The 22,110-nt window shown below is 37.0% G+C and overlaps 1 protein-coding gene and 1 long non-coding RNA gene across 20 annotated transcripts in view; one reads left to right on the top strand and one right to left on the bottom strand.

Moving 5' to 3' along the window:
- Positions 1 to 22,110, bottom strand: part of LOC145972463 (protein muscleblind) — a 374,150-nt gene that overhangs the window by 239,470 nt on the left and 112,570 nt on the right. The window lies entirely within an intron of this gene.
- The window catches only part of LOC145972465 (uncharacterized), an 82,908-nt gene that overhangs the window by 60,123 nt on the left and 675 nt on the right, over positions 1 to 22,110 (top strand). The window contains exon 1 of one of the 2 annotated variants that reach the window (XR_014439173.1): positions 21,464 to 21,773. The exons of the other annotated variant lie outside the window; for it this stretch is intronic. This is a non-coding gene — a long non-coding RNA (uncharacterized LOC145972465). Of the gene's footprint in view, positions 1 to 21,463; positions 21,774 to 22,110 lie in introns of those variants that run through there. 2 annotated transcript variants of the gene reach the window in all.

Raw genomic sequence — 22,110 nt, 5'->3', positions numbered from 1 at the left:
AACGATTACCCTTTCACAGTTGCGAGAATCTTTGAACCATGCCCTTCGAATATATAGCACAAACATAAAGCTTATCTTATAGGTGTAATCGAAAATCTATACTGCGATTTTTTTTTAAGCGTTCTAGATTGTAGTTTTCGCGGCATGTTTTTATCAAGATTATCATTACAAGTCATTCCATAAAGTTTTTTTAATACTATATCATGTACATATATATTATTTTTTCATGATATAAAATCTTTAGTACGTTTGACAAGATTGTAAAATACTTGTACAGTTTGCGTCAATAACATTTAAAGATGCAAATTATCCGAAAATAATTGACAATTTTCATGATGTCTTTACATCATATATTTCGAAAGATATTATCGAATTTTCTTCAACAAACTAAAGTATTTTCTTTTGACCTTTACAATTTCGATCAACTAGCTACGAGCTATATATGACTGACACGTTGATCTTCAAATCGCCTTAAAGTATTGGAAACTATATTAGTCGAATCGAATTGACCTCAGCAGCTAGTAAGCCACTCACTCGCGCTGATCTCTTAATCTTTAATTGAAGTATAATCGGTCTGTTTTTAATAATGTATTTCAGTCACAGATGGCAAAATTTTAACTTACTATGTAATAAATGACAATAAAAAACAAGAGAAAAAGTTTACCAACATTTAAATCGATTTATTTATATTTATCGATTACTTTATATTTATTTATATGTAAATTGCATCTTGTGATATAATGTATTAATTTGTATATTCGAAGATTATTTTCACACAAACTAATCTCACAAAAAATGACGCACACATGTAATAATTATACTTTATTCGTCTTGAATTTTACGAAATCTTAAAAAGCTTATTTTCAATGGAGTGCACAAAACGTAACAATTAATCAACGAATAATTCATGAAAAATGACTTTCTCGCAGCTCGTCGAGAAAAAAAGTACGAACAAATCGGCAATTCGTCGGAGATTTTCGAAATGAAATGTCCAAATTCAGCTGGAAATTGGAGAATCCGACCTGCGCAACTTATTTTGCGATGCAAATTCTCCGATTCTGGATCCTGTGTTCTTCCGATGATAAAACGCGCGCCCGAAAAATATTCTGACCGTAATATACGAATATACGGCTAAGAATTCCCGAGCGGGAGCCAGTAAGTACGAAAAAAAACTCCCTCGAGAGGTCACGTCAAAGAAAACTGAATTCTGCCGCAAAGTTTTATCGATGCAAATATTCTTTTTGATTTAGACCGTCCCCAGCACGCATCACGTCCGACTACTTCGATACGAAACAACTGGCCCTCAGCGGATCCGCCGCCCTCGCGGGACGACACCTCGCAGATAACTGAATTCCAAACTCGTCTCTCGAACTTTCATATATTTTCTTCCGCGATACAGTGGAAATATTGTGCGCGCTCCGTGTCTCGGGACGATATTACAGGAATATACGGAAATCCGTGCGCGCGTGTTACGTTCGAAAGTCGCGAGCTAAGCCATTCGTTGACACATGTCTCCGGCAGTATCGCGCATAAGATATTTCGAAATAAACGTCGCGCAAAACGTGTCGGGGTATTGTTTTTAAAATTGAACAGAAGTTTTTAGTACGTATATTGAAGTATCAAAATTCAAAAATATAATTTTACGCCAGAGATGGGAAAGTTACTTTTTAAAAGTAACTCGTTACCGTTATTAGTTACTTATTTTTAAAAGTAACTAGTTACCGTTACCGTTACTTCAAAAGTAACGATTCGTTACTTTTCCCTTTTTTTACTTTTAATGTTAAAACAAGATAGAATTAAATAAAAAATTTACTTTGGTAATATTAATAAAAGCAACAAATTTTTTATTTTAAATTTACAAAACCGTAAAAAATTTAAAGAGATATAGATTTTAAAGCACTTAACATGTAACTTCACATGTAAATAAAAAAATTTTAATTTCCATTAAATTTATAAATACAGCTAAATTTACATTCTTTTTGTGCGCTCTTGTCCGATATTACGTCAAACTTAAAAGCTGGCCAATCACATCCATTCCTCAGAAGAATGGAATAACTGTGATTGACCAATGATGTCATTAATCGCTCTCAGAGGTGTCTGTGAAGCCGGCACGACAATCTACGAATTTCAAAAAAATACTAAGAGTTCTGATAGCACTTTTCATAGTTCTACAGTTCCTGAAAATTAATAAATAATTAAACAATTATTTATAAAATGGTAAACGGTCAGAACTCTGCGCAAAAATGTTTCTAAAGGATAGAACTTTTATAGAACCGTCCAGAACTGCCGTTAAAATTACGGAAAATCATTAGCACGACACATTTTCATTAAATGTCGTGTTAGTCAAGAACATTAAAAATTTATAAAAAATTATTAATTTTTTGAATATCGATCTGAAATTGCATATATAGGCTGAACTATAGCAAAACTATCGGAAACTCTTGCTAAAAATAATAATATTCAACGCGTTTTGGTATTTTAGAGGGAAGAGTATCGTGCTAGATTCGCGAAGTTCACATTTTTTCGATTTCGATTTTTTAATATAAGGAATGCGGAACTCTTTTTAATTTTTATCAGGAACTGTAGAACTATGAAAAATGCTATCAGAACACTTAGTATTTTTTTAAAATTCGTAGATTGTCATGCCAGCTTCACAGACATCTCTCAGAGTAATAAATTTCATCCGAAGTATTATCGAATTTTATATGAATGTCGGTCGATGACTAAAAATTGAATATATGACAGAAATACGATGTCATAAGTATTTTCAAAATATGAAAAGTAATGGTAAAAGTAACTGTTAAAATCGTTATCGTTACTAAAAAAATGTAACTACGTTATCGTTACAGTTACAGAAAAAAAATGTAACGCCGTTACCAGTCCGTTACCAAAAAAAAGTAACTATAACGGTAACGGCGTTACAAGTAACGCGTTACTTCCCAACCCTGTTTTACGCTTAGGAGATTCGTATGCCCTCGAACTTTTAGAGTCATTTTTCAAAAACTAAATACGCAATCTTGAACCATATATCGAAACATTGACGATCGCGTGATGTAAATGATGTAAGCGATGACGTAAGAGGATACACCTATCTGCGCTCATCCGATCGCGCCAACGTCCAGCTGACATTCCGTATTTCACTGTCAAAAGTCAAAACTCAGAACGCGGCTGAAGTGAAATAATGTACGCTCCGAGGTTATTTATGAGCATGTCGTAGAAGCGATGGCGCTTCCAACGCGAGTCGTGAATTGTGAAACCACCGTCGAGGAGACAGAGAATTCGCTGGTGTATCCCGACGAACGAAGACGACGAAGACGAAAACGAAGACGACCAAGACGACGACGACGAAGAGGATCACGACGACCGAAATTTCTTACACTTTTCTGGCACGACTTTTTCACGTTGAACGCCGCAGCTTTCCCGTGCCAATTTCTACGGCTATTGGATTTTTTCGCAACACGTGGCACGAAAGATGCCAGCGTCTCGGTACTTCGACCGCTCATCGGTGGCTTCCCGCAACGAGTTTACGAGTGATTTTGACATATTATATTAAAACAGATGATAAAAACGATTGACAGACCAAAATAGATTAAGCGAAACTAATATGTCAAAACTCAATTACATTTTCTGATTCATGTGCGTTTTATTTCTTCTTGTTCTAAACTCTAGACGAAGATACATCCATTAGAAATTACAATGATTTATATTCTCATGGAAGAAAAGATGCAAATAAAAGTGACAAATGAATTAAAATTGTCGCACGCACACAATTGTATCAATATTGTCTCCTTATCGCATCAATATTGTGTCTCGGAAAACGAGATTCAATTCTGCCAGAGAAATTATGATAGCAGTGACAGAACAAACATTGATAAATTTCCTATATCTGCTGGTATATTCTCGTCGTCCAGATTTGACGCGTGTAAAATAAACTCAAAGTGATGTCATCTGTTCGTGGCCGGGCGTTATAAACAGCGTAAATAATTGTGTCTATGAGAGAAAATGATTACTTCACGCGTCGAGAATATTGATATAGTATTACGATCTTATGCTTGTTTAACCTACATCATTGTGGATCAAGAAATAAAGAGAATTTTTAATTATAATATAAAAGATACAATTATAGAAAAATTATACTTTTTTTATAATATTTATAAAATACTTATATCATGTATCAAACTTTTTTGTATAAAATATTAATAGCGATTTAAATGTAATACATAAAATTGCATAGATATTATCGCCATAGAATTTTTACTTTATTACGTCATGATATATATATATATATATATATATATATATATATATATATACAGATGGATATCAAATCATTAATAACGCTTGTTAACTCGAATATATCTCGCATCGCGTTTTAAATTTTTCTCGCTGAGATATTATTTATCATTATTATTATCATTTCCAGATTAAGAGAGCGAAGACACATAATCCAGGTCGAATAATTCAAGTAACGGAAAATAATTGATATATAGAGCGTGAAATAATAAACGAGTTATCGAATCGAATAATTTAGGTAATGAAAAGCTATTATGTACCGTATTATGATTCGTTTAATAATAATCAATCAAAGTCAATCAAAGAGAAACAAAATGTTCAGCATAAAATTATTTCATAAAATGTTAAATATTTAACATAAAATAATAATTCGGAATAATCAGGCTGGAAATCAGGAATAATCACATCTTGTTTTTTCTATATATATTATAATTTATATAACTTTAGAAAAATATATTTTCCGCGAAGCAAATCGACTAATATTCAATCTTCATATTTTGAAGTGTACTTTATTGCAACGTCAGCGAAAAACTAAAGAAATCTCCTCAATGAATACACTTTGACGTTGATGAGAGAATTCAGTACCCGAAAGATTTATCCTGAAGGAAAAGCTAAGTATCCAAACGATTTTTCGCGGATAATCCGTTGCGTTTTAATTAGTTTTAATTTCCCGAGTGGTGTCCATTGTCATCGTACTGAGAACAGTCCGTCGCATTTTAATTAATTTTCGAAAGTGCCGCGCAAGGTATCGCGCTAATGTTGGATTTAACGATTTTTTTAAGATTCATCTCATATACCCCTTCAATATACGTGATTGTCGCCGACGGTCGCATTTCGGATGTCGATGGAATCTGATATCTCGTTGAGACGTTGCTAGGCAACGCTCAATGAGAGCACGCTCCGCTCCGACAAGCGGTTCGGCTCGAATCGGTTAGAGATCGGTCGATTGCCCGATGAAGGCAGTTGAGATCGTCGTTGGATCCCTTCTCTTGTCCCGTCTCTATCAGCCATATCACGTTGCCGGTGGTGTAGTTTGGGACTTAACCGCTGTCCTTCCGATACACTAGTAGCATATATGTATCGCGTTGACGAGTTGGCTAGAACAGCTTAGCCCGATTTTCGCGTACGACAAGAGCTTGACCTCCCATTTCCTAGATTGTCTAGATTGTTAGCATCGGAAATAGGTTCTCTCTCGTCGCGTCTACCTGCCGTTACGATATCGTAACGAATCGTGGCTAAGCGAGTTCGAGTCACCCGAGATGCGAGTACGCTCGGAGACGAGGGTCGAGATGAACTCTATTCACATGTCGATCCCATCGATCGATTCCACCTTCTTCCGCTTCGAGTTTATTCAAAGTTATCGTTGCTATTCCAACTCGTTGATTTAAAGTGCTATCCTCGTGCGCGCGAAGCACACACAGGAATTGGGGTTTATAAAATTCGAAAATACCGTACAAAGATACGCGCATCCGTTCTTTATGAATAAGTACTGGCGAAGAAGTAGAAGCATCGTGTGAGTAATTTATTTTATTTGTATAATATATTTGTTATATTAATTGCGAACGTACATTTAATTCATGTTTCCATTGAAACATTAATTAAAAAAAAGATTTTTATACATGACACTCCGTAAAAGCTTGTATTTAAAAAGAAATTTGTTTAATAATATAATAAACATATAAAATCCAAGGTGTAGAATAATTTTTTGAAATATTAATTTATTGATATCAATTATTTGGAACGCTACTATAATTTTGATCTTGTATTTGTGTGTTACAGATCAACGCGTAGTCTCTGTGTCATTACAAAGTCCACTGTTGCGCATCGATTGGTGAATCAAACTTTTATTTCATTATGGTAAAAAAAATGCCAACAAATTTTAGTTTAGATTTTTGTCAAATGTCTTATCCGGAAAAAAATTAATGATAAAATCGGCCGAATAAACCGAGAGAGACAGAGAGACCGAGAAAACGAATATAATTTTACGAGTGAGCGTAAAATCTGCACATCAGGTAATACGAGAGGATCCATAATATTCGCCTTAAAATTTCAAAATGCATTTTTATAAATGCAAAGTTGAACATTTACACTTTAAAACTTACAAACGCGCTTTTTATTATTCAATTAAAAATTGAAAATTATTAAATTGAAATTTGTAATAAAATTTTCTTTTTTAATTCAATTTTAATTAGACTTTACTCGATTTATAAGCATAAACGCACCTCATTTTCCAAGTACTTTACGTGAAAATTTAATCATATATGGATACACATTGGCCTTGACCGTTGCTTCAAAACTCGCATTAAGCGTAATGGATACGCAATTTATAAAAACTATCCCTCTTCGTGCGAAACAAGAGCTTGTAATTCCGACCGAAGCTCCACGTGCACGGGCGTGTAAACGTAGAACCTGTTTCGGCATCGCGTAATCTCGCTTCCGATATAAGTACAGCCGCGTTTCCGTTGAGCTATCGTCGGGACGCGATCGCGCCGGATACCGGCGTGTAATCCGCGGTCAGTCCGGTGTCTCACGTGCGACGGCCATTTCGCGGCTCACGTTGCGAATACAAAATAAACAAGGGCACGTCGATATAAAATCGCGAAAACGAGAGACGAAGAGAAAACGACCCGACACGGCTCTCTTGAACTCGACACGATCGAAAAAAAAAAAAAAAAAAAAACCGGGGATACTTCACCCCTTCGCGAGTAAAAGCCAGCGAGTAAACCGCCGCGGGCGCGAATCCGATCGGTGCCTGCTGCGCGTGTTCGATAAGAGACGTTTATGTACATACGTCTTAAAGGGTCGTTACGTCAACGCTGATCGCACCTACGACTCATAAAATATAATGCCCGCGGGGTAAGGTATAATTTAGGGATATATACTAGCATAAAAATAATATAAAAGTAATCACAATTCTTCATATATATTTTTGATAAGAGTAATTCTGAATTAACTGGTTTATATTTTATTGTTTCGCAAATTGAGAAATAGAGATATATATTTTAATTGTTATTTCATTTATTTAAGTAAAAATAAAAAGTAAAAATCATGAAAAACAAATGATCAAAAATAAATTTGCTCTTGCTCTCCATAAAAGCAACAACTCTCTTTTTATTAAAAAAGATCTAAATAATCATGTTTAAAAGATTTGAACATTTTATATATATGTGTTATAATATTGAAATAACATATTTTTTGTAAATATAAATCATGAAAAATATATTATTATCATATAAATAAACAAAACTATGTAAATACAATTTTTTAATATAAATTAAAATTATCCCGCATCTCGAAACTATTCTACATAGATATATATCGATTTTTTATTTATAATATCTCGTTAAGATTTTAATATCTTAATATTGTGTAATTTTAATACATTTATTAAATATGTGAATTACAGGTTCGTCATTAATTTTTTCCTTATCTTATTATTAAAATTATGAATTTATTTCCAAAAAAAGACAAAAGTTAAATTTTTTAATATATATATATATATATATATATAAATATTATCATTCATTCTTTATATTAACGTCTTTTATTTTATAGAATCAATATTAAATAAACTATTTATTTACTAATTTATATAATTTAAATAAGCTATTTTTGATTTTCTAAAACGCAAATTATCCATTGCTTTTAACGTAATAATAAGTGTAATTGTTTTGTCCATTCGCATACGTGTACATGCAATTTATCAGGGTTTTCCACTAAGCTACGCTCGTAAATACATCGCGTAAACCAAAAAAAAATCGGAGAATAAGATCAGCGATTAATACAGAGCATTTTGTGGCGCAATAGAAAACTCGCTATGGTAGAAATGCTTTTAATTACGTGAGTAATATCACTCGTTTCTAGAAAGATGCCACGTTAATCCATTGTCTCACGACCCTTGGTTACGTCCCCGGGAAAAAAAGGCGTCGAGAAAAGCCTTCGGAGAATAGAGATTGCACCGTTAAAGGTGGTTGATTTTAATTTCACGGAGCGCGAGCCTTCGGTTACGCTACGAACACGCGAAACCACCTAAGCGGCCGCTTTCCTGCGCTCCTACGTTCCGACACCGTGTGTGTACATGCGTATTTCGTGTGTACGTTTCTCGCATACACGTGCGCAAAGTGTCTCGAAAGAGGCGTATACCAGTTTGATGAATAACGCCGCCGGTAGGAAATTCGTTCCGTCTTCGAAGTTGCGGCTCTCAAACTGCGTCAACATTTTTTAACGACAGCCGATACTTTGAAAACTTCGCTGCTTACCCTTAAACGCGAATAAGGGAGCTTGAAATGCTATTATAATTAATATAAAGGAAATATACATGTAAAAAAACAGGATAACAAGAAATTTGCCTCGCATCATTGTGAGTTATACATTTGTAAAGTGCAAAGTTTACAGACTTTATACAAACGAAAACACGCAAAACAGTAGAAGTAAAAACTAGAGTTGCCAAATCCAAATATCTAAATTACCGGACATTTCGTTTTTGGGACAAAATCTAACCGGACAGAAACAGTAAACATAAAACTATATTAAATACAAAATTTCAAGTAAGAAACTTTCTCTTTCTCCCCTCCTCTCTCTCCCTCCCTCTCTTTCTCTTTCTTCTTTCTATCACCTCTCTCTTACAATATTGTTTTTCAAACAATTTTAGAAACGTCCGGTGTCCGGTTCGACTTATCAACCGGACACCGGACAAGACTCCTAAAAACCTGACAGTCCGGGTCAAAACCGGACTGTTGGCAGCCCTAGTAAAAACAGAAATTATGTGTTCCAGTATCTTTTAGATTATTATTTTTCATCATCTCGTTATAAACGGCAGGTACGACGCGAAACGATAATTTAATAAAGAATACCAAACAAGCGGGCGGCTATCTAGGAAAATAAATGGTTGCCGACTTTCATAAAAATGTCGGTTACTGTTTTCTTTCGTGATGCAAGCGAGATGCATATGTTTACGTGCTCGCCGACGTCGGCAACCGACTCTATAGTTTAACCTCGGAGCGCGATGTGTGCGCGCACGTGTGCACGTGTACACGTGTGTATGCGCGACTGACCCGATAGGAGCGGAAGTTGGTGTGAGACGAGAGACGAGAGAGCTTGTGGGGGAGTGATCGATGGGACGGCATCCGAGCGTGTCTAAATAATTAGCTGTCTCTGTTCCGACCCCACGCCGTTTGTAGTGGCCACCCTATATAGATAATACGACGCGTGTGCTGCTGACTGCGCGCTCGCGAGCGTAAGCAAGGTAAGCGAGGGAAAAAAAAAGAGGAAAGAAAGCGGGAGGAGAAGAGGGATGAAAAAGAGAGAAAGAGGGAGGGAGGGAGGAGGAAGGGGGAGATGCCGTGATTTGCTGAGCCATCCGAAATGGTGAATCATTCGCATGGAATATGTAAAATTCACGGGGTTTCGCGTTGCGATACGATTTTCGCGCTGCTTTCGCACTTTTACGACGAAACTTGGCGAGCGCCGCTTTTCTCATAAAAGGAGAAACTTCCGTCCAAGATCATTCGCGCGGGTCACACGTAATCTTGCACGAGGCTGCGAAGCGCGTAAATATTTCATGGATCAGTGTAATCCCGACTGAATTTTTAGAACTTAAGCGGAAGCGAGATTTTGTAGTCGCGAGAGTTGACTGCCTAAACAAGTTTATAAAAGTTTGCGCGGGACAACTCTGTTATGGGGTGGGGCCGTGAGATGGAGTAAGATTGCATTAGCGAAGGATGACTTTGCGCTGGAATAAAGAAAAGGATAAGATCTTTAGATTATCCAACGTGTAAAGAAGCAAGAAATTTCTCAATTAATGGCGCGCAATCGAACACGTATGTATATGTTATAATAATTTAAATTCGTTATTCCTAAAACTTAATATAATATCATTTTATTGCTCTCTCCTTTTGCAATTTAGCGAAATAAATCGAGCATGTATGTTGATTTACCATTTTATATGCCAAGATGACTTTCATCTGTTAATATGAGCTCGCAGTCTATTTTATTATAATAAATATCCAGTTTTGTGACTATTCTAATATGCAATTGACTAATTTCACTATAACAGTTTATCAGATAAATTAATTTACGTCGTATTAACGTTCGTTCGGCGTTGCTACTCTTTTCGCATTTATACTAATAACGAAACATACGTGTATTATCGCGATCGCGAATATAAAACTTGCCGGGCGCGTCGACGTCCGCGCGGCAAATTGTCAAATAATTATGCAGTTAGTGTGTAGCACGGGAGTTAGTAATTTTAATTAAAATCAACGCGAGCTGCGTCGCATTCGTTCCGATGGGAATACGGCCGATGTTTAAATTAAGCCGGCAAACGCATTTTGCGATATTTCGCGTACATCAAACATCGTGGATAAAAAATGCGAGGTTCCTCAACAAAAGTCGCAAAAATTCTCCTCCGATCATATCGCAAAATATCCGAGCTAATTACGGACTAATTCGGATCTATTGGCCACGCGTTTCATGCCCGGGAAATTAGGCGAAATTATCGTTTGAGATGTAATGACCGAAATTTCGTTGCCGGCGAACGCGAGCGAATAAATGATAAAAACGATAAAAGCGCGTTTGCATACATCGCCGTGTGCGTCGGGGGAGTATGCGGCACGTTGGGTGTAAGTGCACATTATCCAGTTTTATGCATGCGCAAATGACGTAACAATGTTATAAATATTAAACGCTCTAGCAAATTCGGGGAAGGGCGATACGTTTAATATTTCGAGCGATCGCGCGCGGAACGAAATCACGTCGCGTTGCGTCCACCAATCGCGCAGCCTCGTAAACATTACGGAAAAGCTCGTTTAGACGAGCCGGCATTTTTTCCCCTCTTTTTTTTCGCAAGAGGCTCTTCAAATAAATTTTTCCAACCGAGAAAATATGCATTTAATTTTAATGTAGTATAAACAGGGCAAAAATATAAGGTTGCAGTTCGCATGAACAAAAATTTGCATAAGAATCCAAGCGTGTTAACCCATGCAGATATCTCATCCAAGGAGAAGCCCCACGTATTATACCATATTGCTTTGCATAACATAACCGAAATATTTCCGGAAAGTTACATGAACTTTTATACTCTTATATACCAATTTGATTTTTCCACGGTGCAATATTTCTTCATTTTTTTTGTATTTACGCAAAGAATCGCAATTATATTTTTACGTTTGACAATTTAATAAAATATAATATTTATTTCTTCCTCTGGAAGCGGAAATCTTGACGGAGTCGTAAACATCGCCGGTGCCTTTTCCCTCGCATTAAGTCGAGAGAAATGTTGTCATTCCCTCGTCAGTAACAACCGGCGAACGTGTCTGTCCGATCTCAATTCACGCAACGTGCGTCACATTGGCACATTTTCGGGCCGGCACGCATCGGAATACACGCGGGCGCGAATAGTTATTTACTATGGCTCGTATATACATGGGAAAGGGGGGCTGAGGGGAAGGAAAGGGGGACGGATTATATCGCACGTGAGCCGAATTTAATGCCTCGACGGCCAATAGTTTGTAAGTGTTTTGCCGTGTAGTTTTACGGCCGTCGGCCGAGTATTTCGAGCCACCCCCGAAAAACATTTCGATGAGCCGGCTCGACTCTCCGGGGGTCGTGTCGGTGCCGTATAAACACGCGTGTTGGAGACACGCGCGCGCAATATTCACGGTAATATTCTTGGCTCGATAGAGGCTCGTTCTATCCGCGCGCGCTTCACTTCCTTTTCCCCTCCGCCTCTCCGTCTCGCGTCCCTTCTTCCCGTCGATATCTTTCGGCAAGACTTTTCCCTCTGGCCGTTCCCTTTCTTTCTGGACCATTTGCCGCTTCGTTCCTCGGCGCACGCATCAAATTCGCGCGGCCCAATGGGCTTGTTCTTAAATAATCCGCAACATTTCTCGAGGGCCGATTTAACGAGAGAAGAGAACTTTCATTCGGACAGGATCGCTTGACAAAAACTTGGAAACTTGCTTCTACCGCGCGATCAACTCGCCTAGGCTGTAACTAATCTTCCGATACCAACAATCTCGGCGAAGTACGTTTAAGTAAAATTAGTTTAATGTTATAGATTAAATAGGACAAAAAATTCTCTCTTCTTACTTAAACAGAATTTTAATAAATGTCATGACTTTTTATAAAATCAGTTCTCTTATAAGAATGAATGTAATTCGTTATAAAGCGTCAAATCTTTGCTATTTTATAAAAAGATTGAATTCATGGAAAGATAATTATATAATCAAAATATGCTTACATGAATGTAAAATATCTTTCATCATTATTAACGGCTCTTGAAAATCTCACCTTCAAACAGGATGATTTCTCTCAAAGAGCAAGCAAATAATTATTCTCACGTAAAAGATGAAATTAATCGAACGTTGCCGCGCTGCAATAACAATTCACACGTTCATAATTCAAGCTTACTAAAGTTGTAATTCAATTCCTATTATATTGCATCATTGCATAATTCCGCGTTACTTAGCGTAATAATATCGTTAGCATCGTCGCGCACGGTTAAAACACGTACGATACGAAAGTGTCGCGCGTCATGATGCAACGGAAGAATATTGTTTCCATGTAATTTGAGTACACGGGCACTATGAAGTGAAATATGACCAGTGACCTGGATTTGATCCATGTGCGAGAAGAAAAATGTAAGACACGGCCTTCTCCCTCGCTGCACAATAATTCCGCGAATGAAGCAAGGACAAATCTTAGCCGGCCATTTCGAATTATAAAAGCGCGAAGGACGCTCACTTGAGAGTCAGCTGTTTAGACGTCACATTTCCATCCTGTTTATATGTAACCAGATACGTGAATCTTTAAGCGTCTTCTCCATTAAAACGGTCTCCGGTAATGAAACGAGATATTTTCATGAAAATCTCGATGATGCTTCCGCTCCAAAGCATAGAAAAGCAAGTTTCAGTTTTAACGAAATATTCCCCGAAATAGCCGAAATACATTCCAAGAAAGGTCAATTAATATAACTTCATAGAAAAAGTTTACTCGAAAGTTTTGCGAAATTAAATGCTTCCGAAAAATTGACGCAAGTTCCACTTAATATTGCATTTTTTAGAGATAATTTGGAAGAAATTATTTTGGTAGAAATATTGAAATGATAATAACGTAAATTAAATTCTATATATAACACACATTAGAATTAAATGGGACGCAGATTAAACCGGAAATTATCCAAATAACCTTGCGTGCTTGAGCGCAGCACGAATAAGAGAGCAGGTTCTACTTCCGCGCGATCGATTGCTGCAACTATTGCTGCACGCGCAATTGCAGTTTCTGTGTTACACCTGATAACGTTGCCGCAGTTGCGTGCCCAGGAGATGCGAGGGCGAGTGTTGCGTGTCTCTCAAAACTGCGCGAAAGAAACTTCTCTTCGTCTTTCAAAACTGCGTCTCTCGTTTCGTATACAAGCTCCGGAACTTCGCGTCTTACGACGACACGTCGTGTTTATTAACGGAACTTGTCAGAATTGTGGGACGCGCGTCTTTCCGTGTCTCTCTTTCTCTCTCTCTTTCTTTCTCACGCGCGCGCGCGCGAGTGCGGACGACGCGTATTGATATTCCTCGCGCCGTGTACGTCGGAGTTGAGAAAATTGCGCGCCAAGGGTGGGCCCTTCAAAGCCCCGCGCGTTCCCACGAAACAAATTACCGAGCGACAGGCGGGGGCGCAACGTGCATTTTGAGGAGCCGCGCGCGAGTACCCGTAAAACTAGTTTGCGCAAAATGTACTGAATTCACAATGTACAATTCTCTAACGAAATATAGCGCAGCGCGAACCTGTAAAGAATATTCTAGTAAACAGCAAATTCGAACGATCCCTAAATGCGCTTAGCGATCTTTCCTCTAAAACTTTTAAATTTTTTCCCCAAGAAATAGTTGAGGAAACGAGGGAAAATAATAAATAATCATTAGTAATTTAATTTCACTATAATAATTTATAAAAGAAAAATTCTTGATTCATTAACGATATATAATTTTATTTCTCTTGAATTATAACAATTTGGCATAAAGTGATAATGTTATATTGACTTACACAGATAGTTTCTTTTTTACTCTCTTTCGACGGTAATAAATTAATTGTCACACGTATTTGATTATTGTTAAGACACGCGGTCGTGTATTGTTGTAATTCGCGGTCTTGTTTTGTTGTCATTCGCGCAGTACGATTCAGTACGAGCAAGAAGGTTACAAGCCGTGTATCATATGTTAGTATTCCTCGAGACGCGAGATAGCGAGAGAAAACGCAATTATTCTCTATAATTGGCGATAGCAAATAATGTATACAATTAATTTCATAATTTAAAGCATCATAAACATTATTTATAAACATATCGAGACAATAGTTGTTTATCGAACCAAATATTTCGCGCAATTTATTAATTCGTAGTATAAATCGAAGCGAGATAAAAGTTGAAAATTACAAATTACTTTATTGTTGCATCGTGTATTTACATAAGCGATAATTATTTCCTTAACTATTCGTATATACTTTTCTCGTATTCGAATATAATCTGCATTGCAAATAAATATCGATCTAATAATTAATTATTAATATTTATTAGAACATTTCAAGCATTCAGCATTTATATTATATAATCTTACGATGTGTAATATCTCTTGTAATTTATTTTATCATTAAAAGCGAATTGATAAGTGCTCGATGCTCGTTAAATATGCTTATATCATACATTTTTCGTCAAGGGGAAAAATACAATATATAGGGGTATAATCTTTTAAGTATAAAATAAATTACAAATTATATATTGTAAAAAAAATTATATAACATAACCCTTCTAACGGATACACTTTGATTGTGGAAGGGTACTTGAAAAATTTATCCTGAAAAAAAGGACAGGTACAAGCCATACACATTGTCGATTTTCAATGTTATGGATTATGTCGTTTTTCCGATATCTCGATTTCGTACTTACAATTGTCACCGAGAGTTGTATATTTTTGATGCCGAATTATTAATCTCATTGCACATTGCTAAACAATGCTCAATGGAAATTTCTGCTCCGACGAGGAATTCAGTCCGAATCGATTAAAGTTCGCTCGATTGCCCGATAAAGGCGGGTTAAAGTTCGGTCGATTGCGCGATAAAGGTATGTGAGATTGTCGTCCCGTCTCTCTCTCATCTCATACATCATACACCAATGATATTGCTACGATAACATATGTCTTCATGTATAGCTTACTATTTTTATTATCTATAAAAAACATATGTTTCGTCTTGATGAACCGATAAGGATAATTTAATACGATTTGTCGCGCGATAAGAAAAGTTGATTCCCATTTCCTAGATTATCTAGATGATCGGAAACAGATATTCTTCTTCCTCGGTGAGTTTATAAAACATTATGATATTATAACGAATCGTGTCTAAGCGAATTTGAGTCACTTTGAGATCCGAATAAAAAGTTCATCTTCTTTTTCTTCGAAGTTAATCCTTACTCTTCGACTCAAATTGCAATTCTCGATATATTGTTTCGCGATCGCAAAATTCGAGAGTATCGTGCAAAGTATCGTGTGTTTTTAAGTGCAAAAGTGTTATTCAAGGTGTCACGTACGTGAATCAACGAATCCTAACAATCTGAGAAGAGAAACAGGTCTAGGAAACATTAGGCATCGGCAAAGTAATCCTGAAGTTATTATTTGTATATTAATTGTGTGTTATTAATTGAGTATATTAATTTGATTTGATTTGACATTTATTCGATTTACGAATAAAAATTTAAAAAAAACTTTTTTTTATATAAAAGCTATAACCCTGTATAAGTTTAAAAAAAAGAATTATTTAAAAAGAGTTATAATTGAGCTTTGCTATAATTTGCATTTTATGTTTGTATGTTGTATATCAACGTAGTTTAAATGTAATTAACTCTGTTACTGCGCATCGATCGATGAGTGATAAACTTTTATTTCACTTTGAGGTAATGGATCTTTAAAGATTGTAGATGTAGATTGTAAAGTGTAGATTATGGATTGTAGCAGATCTATTACCTTAAAATGAATGGGTTTAAATAAATTAAGCTCAAATAAATTAAGCTTTTATGTATTGTATTTTATTTTAAAAAAAGGACAGAAAGTATCTCATATGTAACATATAAATTTCATCAAATTTATTTTATAAAGGATGTTAGTAATTATTAATCGTATAAATAATTATATAATAACTTTTTCTTATAACGTATCACGTTTTGGTCTTAATTTTTTTATAATTCATTCATCTAATTGATAACTTTGTTTTATATTAGTTATGAAGTTATATTAGAATAATATGAAATTCAAAAGATAATTCATGGATGTTTCTCATGATAGAAAATTTTTTATATAGATTGCCTCAGAGAGAAAGCCGATTGGTCCGCATTAATTATATGTTTCAAAATATTAAATTATAAAATATATATTCTTTATAATATCAGAATATAAATATTAGAACAATTCTTATACAACAATTTGTATCGCATTTTAATTTCCCATTCTGTGTAACTTTGCTTTAATCGATATCATGCTTCAACATGCAATGAAAAAGAAGCAAGGTTAAAAAATTATAAAAAAGATATATCGATGCGAAAAATATTTGTACACATGCACACGCGAAGGACATCCAAAAATAAACTTCGTCGAGTAAATATTAAAAGACTGCGCAAAGCATGTAGATAATAACTAAAATGGTACGATTAAGATACTAATCTAAAAATGCTCGGTATCGTTAAAAAGTTATGATGTGTTTGAAGATACAGAACATATTCCTATGTATAAGTCTGTCTCTCCTAAATATCTGCATTACACGTGTCTTTTCGAAAAAAAAAAAAGAAATTAGATTTGAAGACAAGCTCAATTTATAGGTGCACCCTCCTTATTTTGTCGCTTTCCACGGGATGAGATACGCGCGCGGAAAACGAGAGATACGCCAGTCAGCGAGTTGCTCGACGCGGAGAGAGAGAGGGAGAGAGATAGAGAGAGAATCGCGATATAAAATATATACTTAATCTGTATTCGGGGCGCGAACGCGCCGCCCGGCCAGGCTCTGCCTAGCCGGCGGAATACAAAATTCCCGTATTCAGATGCCCCGCGACAGAAATTGACTTTATTGAGGTTTATTGATCCGCAATATTGTGTTCCGCCGCGCGGAGCGCCCGCGGTGTTGGTTCTTCGTACACAGGCTCGCGCCCTCGTGCACTCTCGCGTATCTCTCTCTCTCTCTACACGCACATTCGCGTGCGCGTATGGGCTGTAGATGTTTCCCTCGCACCGATGTCAGCGCGTTCGGAGATGCAGAGATCCGATTTAACGGAGCATCGATACTTGTATTCAGTCAATGTCGAATACGAAAGCTTACCGATACATTAGTCGATATTTTCTCTAAAAGCAGGATTTTTTAATTTAAAAAAGAAAAAAATAGAATTGTCGAGGCACGTAAGTAAATAAACATGCAAATAAAAGCGCAAATAAATTATGTAGATTGTTATTAATATAAATATTGTTATGCATAATACATTAATTATTCGCAAATGTATTTAAGCAAGATGCGTATGCATATATTTAGATTATGTTTATATATATTTCGATAAACAAATAGTCTACGCATTTCTCTACATATTTTACTCGGTTTGAGTTTATTGGAATTTGAAGTAAATGCGCATGTGTGTGGGTGCGTGTGTAAATGGAAAGAGCTCACCTCGACGGATCTAATCGAGAAACGTATCGTATTGCGAGCATCTGTGCCTCTCGCCATGCACATTTTGATTCCGAGCGACGAGTCACATGTACTTAGAACAAATATCTTCATGTATACCGGCTCCGATAAGCAAGTCGCGATACAACATCGATCGACCGGAACGAAGCCGCTTTACCTGTGCGAGTAGATTATGCCTCGTGATATTATCGCTTCAACGTGTGTTAGGGAGGATTTCGATGGACACTTTTCACGATGTGACAACAGGCTCGCTCGGTCAAACTGATGATAATTGATCGAACGTCAAATGGATCGCTAGATCGGATCATTTTATAAATCACAATATTGAATATATTTCTCATACGTATTTTATAACATTGTGTTCTCTATCATATGCCATATGTTCTTTTATCAATTATGCAGTTGTAAGACACTCGCTTTTTCGAACAAAAAAGACATCAACAGTGTGACGCGATGCCAATCTTCGATGCATCTTCTAGAGAATTACACGATTCGCGTTTCATCCATCATTGTAAAATAACGACGCAATCTCAGCATTTTTACGGTGACGTTTCCCTACTCTCGTCTCGATGTCGAGAGACGATGTATGGAGTTAGTTCTCGCAGTACGAGGTACATAATTCTAATTAAGTGCCGTTTATCATGAGGCGGTCGTCGACTCGCCATTCGTTAATATTAATTGGGTCACCCGGTATGCATCGCGCGAATGCCAGGCCCGAACAAAGAAGACGATCGCGCACGGAACTTCGACGACTTCAAGAAGCCCCGGGTTCGGTGGGTGAACAGGTTTTAGTTCTCACAAAAGAGAACCCATACGGACCGCCATCCATGCCCGTGTAATATCACGATGGTCAAATGTGAATGTGTGCCGGCCTAACGACGCGTAGTTATAAGTTATAAACCGCGCGCCGAATTACCGAGATAGGCATCGAATCTTTTATCGAAATCTTTCACGTAGCGACGCGCAGTTTCTTTTCTTTTCTTTTTTTTTTCTCTTATCATGCATTCCTTATAATCATCGCCGGCAATTTCGGCAACGATAATTTTAATGTCGATTTAATCGCGCTGATGAAATCAAGCGCGATGATACTTTCACTGGCTCACGGGACTCGGACTAAATTTTCGCACAAAACAAATTTCACACTTGACATTATGAATGTCGAATTAACAGCGCGGTGATAAACGAGCACAATGTCGAGTAAATTACGTAAATATTCCCGCTGAATCTCGGAGTGCGACGAATGAATTTTTACACCTCATTCGCGACGTGCTATTATATAAAACGTAATTTCGCGTAAAATCGAAAAAGAGGCGTCTTTAAATCGCTTTTCATTATTGACGCGCCAGCCGGCCACTTTTGCGCGATGTCTGGCGCATTTAAATGAGACTCGTCCGACAAAAGTAAATTCCTCTCGGCCCGACAATGGAACGACGATTCGATTGATAAACAATTTCGTTCCTCGTTGCCTAATGAAGCGCGATTAAAGCGGAAGTAAAGTTCGCTCGACGATCGGGGAGCGAGAACATCTTGGTTCACGCGATTATATCCGGCGTTTCGTTCTTCAGAACGGGTAGCCGTGCGTGACATAATTTATTTCCGCGAAGGGAAATATACAGTCGCACTTTTTGGCGCGACGCGATGGCTCAAGTTCCTCCCGGTAATAAGAAGAGAGTCGCTTACTGGAACGGAACCAAGTGACACGTTTTCGCGCGCGACGAACGGGGGTGAAGGCAGAGGCGGGGGCGGGGGCGGATGCGGGGGGAGCCTTACGCGCACGGCACGTAATTATCCACTTCGAAAACTCGGCGCCGCGTCGCTTGAGAGCGACGGAAGAAGCGGCGGAGATGCGACCCCGGGTGCGGTACGAGGCAGTGACAAAACACGACAAATTAATGGCCGGAATGCGCTGATGTTACACATATAGCCGACCGTTTCGAGCTGTAATACAGCGTGTCCCAGGAGGAATTTCTGCACAGAATATCCTGTTTCTATTACTGCGCTACATCCTTCATTCACGGACGGGTGTTAATTAAACAATTCATGAGACAGAATTTTCGTCGACAAAAATATCTCAAATTCTTGAATTACGAACGATTAAAAACGAGGAACTGTGCGACAACTAATAGAATTTGTACAAGAGAATGCATGCAGATATATATGCATTCTTTACTTGATTTCGAGTTCATTCCAATTCCATGTATTTAAAGTTATAAATCAAGAAACTGAATATTCTCGCTAGAAAAAAATCAAAAATTGGTCGACTTATATGTATTAGTATGAAATATATTTTACATGTAAGATCCATAATATATTTTGAAAATACGAATTTTTAGTTATAAATAAATTTATAAACTTATGTCGAATTAAAACTGCATAAATTTAATATAAATTTTAAGACGTATAAAGATCCTAAATGAGACCTCTAAAAAAACTTGGTCCTTAAAATGATTAGAATCGCAATCGACACAAATATCGATGACGAAAGATAATCAGCTGTCGACATGACAGCGTTACTTCGACAATTCCTCAGATACGTCGATGCTATATATCGTAAGCTTCCCCAGACGTACAGTCGAGTGCGTATCGCGCGTTTTTACGAGCGCTCGGCGACGTCTCGCAAGTCGTTTAAACGCGACGAGATACTTTCGCGGCTCGGTGGCTCGTCGTTGAGCATCGAGGGAAAGGTTCGGATGGGCCACGAGGATAATCCAGCGACGACGTAAAAAAAAGGGAATGCCAATGGAAAAAAAAACGGGTCACTCGTTTTTCACGGTTCTTTAACGCGCCGCACGCTCACACACAAATCTTGTGTAATTGCGAGACCCACGTCAAGTTGGCGTCCGACTGTCATCACGCGAGTGTCGTACGGCGGATTTATAGTCGTCGACCTGTCCCAGCTCGTTTCCAGGAAGAAAAATTAGATCTCGATGTGCCCAAAGTAGTACTTGAAAATGGACGAGACGAGTAATAATTAACAGTGCAATGAATCGAGAGAATCTTTTTGTCCTTTTTTTCAATTTTCCAATTAATTTGGAATCATCTTTCTTTCCAAGACGAAAAAATATTGTTTATTTGATATAATCTTTTAATTCTTCACATTAAATATCTTCTTAATTATCTTCATTCAACATTTCACAATTACACATCGAAACAATTGAAATCAATTGGAAAATAATGTTAATTGAAAATTAATTGAAAAATAAGATTTTATCCTTTATTTATTTATTTTAAAAAGACTTTAGATAGCCTAAATATTAATTCTCCACCAGAAAACCTTCATTAAAAAGTAAGCAAAGTGCCCAAAAGATATCAAAGAATCTCATTAACGAAAATCATTAAATACAACCACATCGAGATATTTTATGTAAATATAATATTTATTTTCAATTTTGTCATCTCGGATGCGTTCAGCGGGACGCAAAACTATAAATGTGAAATTAGGTATTCCGATGTTTATTCTCTCCTCAAAATTTGCACGGCAGGATCTTTATCCCTGAGATAAATATAAGATTCGCGCTCTCCTTCCTCTCCCCTTAATTCTCAAATATTTTTTTGCGATACAGCCTGGAGCTCAACTTGTTGCGCTTTACTGGCCCGTCACCGCTGAAATTCCTATTTGTTCCGGTAGCGTGATAAAGGACGAACAGCGATATATATGGAATAGAGAGAAAAGGGACTGAAAAAAAGGACAAGGTGAAGCGCGGAAAGAAACAAATACGCGCGGGAAAAGATATGCGAAATGGAAAAATGGCAGAGTAATCCATAAGAATGTCTCGGTAAATATAAGCAGAAGCTATTTCCCTGTTTGCACGCTTCAAGTCCAAGTTACACGGCTCCTTCTCGACGATTATATCGCATGTATGAAGGAACCATTTGACATAAATCGAATAGAATCCAACAACTGAATAGACAAGATTCATGTTTCAATGCGTTATTAAAGAACTAGATATCATGTAATAAATTTTTTTCCGGGTGATGGTTGATTTCTTAAAATATTTCTCAATGTATTGTCGATGTATTCGGATTATCAGATATATGACGTAATGTTTAGACGTTTCGCTCCGAATCAGTTAAAATGAATCATAGGAAAATCATAGAGAATGCGATCACTTC

Source organism: Camponotus vicinus, unplaced genomic scaffold, assembly GCF_025532165.1.
Source record: "Camponotus vicinus isolate PSW18456_S1 unplaced genomic scaffold, iyCamVici1.0 SCAF_5, whole genome shotgun sequence".
In the NCBI taxonomy this organism is placed as follows: Eukaryota; Metazoa; Arthropoda; class Insecta; order Hymenoptera; family Formicidae; genus Camponotus; species Camponotus vicinus.
Note: the sequence above shows the minus strand (reverse complement) of the source record. Positions and strands in the feature narration are given on the sequence as shown.